This window comes from Cetorhinus maximus, chromosome 30 (assembly GCF_964194155.1).
Source record: "Cetorhinus maximus chromosome 30, sCetMax3.hap1.1, whole genome shotgun sequence".
Taxonomy (NCBI): domain Eukaryota; kingdom Metazoa; phylum Chordata; class Chondrichthyes; order Lamniformes; family Cetorhinidae; genus Cetorhinus; species Cetorhinus maximus.
In genome coordinates, this window is record NC_135908.1 from 1,507,501 (window position 1) to 1,512,388 (window position 4,888).

The window sequence follows — 4,888 nt, forward strand, 5'->3', positions numbered from 1 at the left end:
GGCATCAAGTATATTCAAGACAGAGATATATATTTTCCTAGCTATTAAAGATATCAAGGGATATAGGGACGATGCAGAAAAATGGCATTGAGGTAAAGATCAAACATGATTTAGTTGAATGGCAGACCAGGCTTGAGGGACAGAATGGCCTACTCCTGCTTCTATTTCCTATGTTCTACTACTGCCAAGACTGAGATTAGAGATAATTTAGAATTGACCAATGACTGAATCATTCTGCAGTTGTCTCTATCCTACCAAGACCACCAGGGGGCACACTTGAGTGACTCAAAAGAGGACACTGCCATCCCACTATATTAATATATCCATCCGCACATTCACATAAAATACAAATTCTACATTACCGAGGAAATCAACACTTTATCTTCCCCACGCCACTCCCTCCATTCTGAACGTGGGTTAACAGGGCAGATTCGAGAAGGTAAATTGTCACAACACATTTTGCCTTGTGTGTGGAGAAATGTGGTGGAACATGGGTAGATTGGATGGGGAAGTCTACAGTTACCAATTTCTTAGCCAAATTTTCATTTGTTGGAGTTGGGTATTGTATACAGAAGAAAAACTTCATAAAAAGCAAAAGGAAAAGTTTGTACTGTGGAAGTTGGAGTTTCAGTTTCACAAGACTAGTCTGCTTCTCATGACACAGCAGCAGCAGAGCTTTATAAACAGAGCTACTTAGAACTTCCAAAGAAGAGTCATATTGGACTCGAAACATTAACTCTGCTTCTCTCTCCACAGATGCTGCCAGACCTGCTGAGTTTTTCCCAGAGGGTAGATGTGGGAGGCCGGCCAGGCGTGTATGGGAATAGAGGCAGTAATGGCATGGATGAGGCATCCAGCAGCAGGTGAGCTGAGGCAGAAGCCGGGTGATGTTATGGAGGTGGAAGTAGATGCGCTTACTTGTCTCAAGACTTTAGAGTATAATAAATCTCAAGTAAATCTTATGTATTTATTTTATACATCTTTCATGTACAATAGGAGTGTACCATTTTATATGTGTGTTATTTTTGCAGCAGTGACTAATCAAAGTAACCCCATTAGTTGATTTAAGGCAGAAAATGCTGGAGAAACTCAGCAGGTCTGGCAGTATCTGTGGAGAGAGAGAGACAGAGTTAATGTTTTGAGTCCGTACAGCTCCTCTTCTGAAGAAGAAGTCATACAGACTTGAAACGTTAACTCTGTTTCTCTCTCTGCACAGATGCTGCCAGACCTGCTGAGTTTTTCCAGCATTTTCTGCTTTTGCCTCTACTTTGAGCTTCTCCTGGCAAAGTGCTTCCCTGAACACGGAGACGAAAATACCCCTTGAAGAGAAGGATTCAGCAGCTCTCTGAGCCATAACGTGAAGCATGTAAGACAGAAAGGTGTCGAATGTAACCTTTGGTCTGTGATAAAATATCCAGCTGCAATAGCAATAGGGACACTACAAGTATTGTAGAACAGATACTAATGCACCAACATGTTAAGCAGGCAGTGATTGATAGAGCAGAAACCAGGGGCAAATTTAGGCAGCTGATCAAACAGTTCAAGAGGTAGAACAAAAACAGAATTACCTGGAAAAACTCAGCAGGTCTGGCAGCATCGGCGGAGAAGAAAAGAGTTGACATTTCGAGTCCTCATGACCCTTCAGCAGAAATGAGTAAAGTTAGGAGAGGGGTGAAATATAAGCTGGTTAATGTGGGTGGGTGGGGTGGGGGGGGGGGAGGTTGGGGGGAGAGAAGTTGGGGGGCTTGGGGGAGAGGGAAGTTGGGGGTGGGGGGGTGGTTGTGGGGACAAGCAAGCAGTGATAGGAGCAGATAATCAAAAGATGTCACAGACAAAGGAACGAAGAGGTGTTGAAGGTGGTGATATTATCTAAGAGAATGTGCTAATTAAGAATGGATGGCAGGACACTCAAGGTACAGCTCTAGTGGGGGTGGGGTGGAAAGGCTGACAAGGTATTACAGTTATAGATTTAAAAATAATGGAAATAGGTGGGAAAAGAAAAATCCATATAAATTATTGGAAAAAAACAAAAGGGAGGGGAAGAAACGGAAAGGGGGTGGGGACAGAGGAGGGAGTTTAAGATTTAAAGTTGTTGAACTCAATATTCAGTACGGAAGGTGTAAAGTGCCTAGTCGGAAGATGAGGTGCTGTTCCTCCAGTTTGCGCTGGGCTTCACTGGAACAATGCAGCAGGCCAAGGACAGACATGTGGGCAAGAGAGCAGGGTGGAGTGTTAAAATGGCAAGCGACAGGGAGGTCTGGGTCTTTCTTGCAGACAGACCACAGGTGTTCTGCAAAGCGGTCGCTCAGTCTGCGTTTGGTCTTTCCAATGTAGAGGAGACCGCATTGGGAGCAACGAATGCAGTAGACTAAGTTAGGGGAAATGCAAGTGAAATGCTGCTTCACTTGATATAATACAATATAAAATAATGTACCATTAAAGAGGTAGCTTTGAAAGAGATTCTGAAGGAAAGGTGGTGGAACGTGGAGATTTCTAGAGAGAATGGAGAGATGTTGTGGCTGACAGTTCAGCCACAGACGGCCATTGAGACATATAGAACATTACAGCTCAGGAGGCGGTCATTTGGCCCATCATATCCGGAGCATGAAGAGGGGATCAGGGTCAGGGTGGAAGAGGGTTGAACGGATATGGCGGAGCAAGAGCGTTAATGGGTTTTAATCTGTACATCCTGCAAGTGATTCACTGGGCAAAGTTGTGCAGGTCATGATGTGAGAATGGATACAAGCCAGATCTCTGGATGCATTAGAGCTTATGCTTGACGCAGCAATAAGATGATCACTGGCACCAGCTTAAGTTTTATGCCATAAAAATAAACGCAAACGGTTTCAGCAGATGAGAGAAAAGAGGAGAAGATCTGAAAAGAGAAGCACTGAATAAACAGCTTTAAATGGAAGGTCACACGCTGGGTAATAACAGCAGAACCCGGCCAAGGCATCGGAATTGGGCAATATCTTCAAAGCTGTACTTTTGCATCTGCTAAATCTGGGATCAATCTCCAATGTGGCAGTGAGAACACTGAGGAAGTGCTGCACTGTCAGAGGTGCCATCTTCCAGCTGAGACATTAAACCCCTGTCCTCTCACCCTCTCAGGTGAATGTATTCCATGGACCTAATTCAAAGAAAAGTTGGGGGGGGGGGAATGGGGGGTGGTGCATTCTCTTGGCCAATATTTATCCCTCAATCAAAATGACTAAAAAAAACCCCCCAAATTATTTGGTCATTATCCCTTTGCTGTTGGTGGGATCTTGCTGTGCTCAAAATTGGCTGCCGCATTTCCCACACAACAACAATTTATAAATAGTTCAAGTGGCCGTAAAGTACTTTGGGACATCTTGAGAATCTGAAAGGTGCTATATAAATGCAAGTTTTTTTTATATCTCTGTGTGGGCTGGCACTGCTGAGCACCATTAACACCACAGGAATTACCCTATTTTTATGCAATGAATGTCAGCTGTCCCTTGTGCTGAAACTCTTCCTGGATGATAGCCAAAACAGGTTTGATTTTCAAACGCCATTTACAATATGTAAGCCATTAAGTGTTAGTTAAAGGCAAAACGCATCTCAGAAAAACACGTAAAATGAAAGTTTCAAAGCCGGATAGCAAGAAAGCAGAATATAACATCCCACAATGATTTAGGAGACAAGTCATACTGAAAATAAGGATGTTCAGTGTTACAACAGCTGGGTTCCGCATTAATGTCATTCTCCTCCCCCAACCAACCCCACCCCACACTTCCTTCTGCATAGCATGGTGCCAGCTCTTGCCAGCAGAATTCGGATATTTATGGGTCTAATCTCAGAGAAGCACCCCCTACTGCAAGTGTGTGACATTTTCATTTCATGCACCAGCCTTCCATGTGGCCTCACGGAGAGAGATTGCCAACTAAGTGCCAATTACTGCCAAATTATACGCAGCTGTGTGCTGCGGACTCGTGCCCATTATGGAGCGGGTTGAGGTTGTCTGAAGCCATTCTCCATAGTTTCCCGAGAGAGAGAGAGAGAGAGAGAGAGAGGAGAGAGTCCTGTATCCCTCAGTCTGGGCTCGATCTGAAGTGGCCTGAGAGTTGAAAGCTCATTGCTCTGTCTGCTGATTAACCATTTTTATTTAAAAAAGAAAACAAAATTTGCTCCAACTGCATTTAAGTTCCTGAGGCACTTTTGATAAGCCAACTTTCTGAAATGCCCTATGTTCGAGCACAAGTGAAGCAAGGTTCTCATCCACACCTCCAATTAGTACTGATGGGTTTCTCAGCCTTTCAGAGATTGGATTTCCCATGAATTTATGAATGAATGAGCTGTTTCCTTCTTAAAGCAGTGTCATTGCATTATTAGAGTACATTACTCAGATGAAACTTAGTCTGTGTCTGAACAGGCACACTCGTGACCAGTGTATGAGGGACTTATCCAATTTCATTGGTGCAGTGGCAAGGTAAGACTGAAGATAGCCCCTGTAAGCCATTATAAATTTGCCATGACTTCAGACTAAAGACCTCAAGCAGGCAACACAATGAATACCAACTGGATCATTGTGACAACGCAGCATCAGCTGTGGCTTAGTGGATAACACTCGTGCCTCTTGAACCAGTAGGTTGTGAGTTTGGGTCCCACCCCAGGGAATTGAGCATGGAATTCAGGCTGCCGCTCCCAGTGCAGTACTAAGTGGGTGCTGTGATGTCAGAGGTGCAGTTTTCAAGATGAGACTTTAAACCTGGGTCTTACCTGCAATCTCAGGTCAAAGGTCCTCAAAGAATTGCAGGGGAGTTATTCTTGGTACCTTGATAAATGTGTATCTCTCCATCAACACCTAAAATGGAAGATCCTATTGCATTGCTGTTTATGGGAGCTTGCTGTGCACACATTGGCTGGT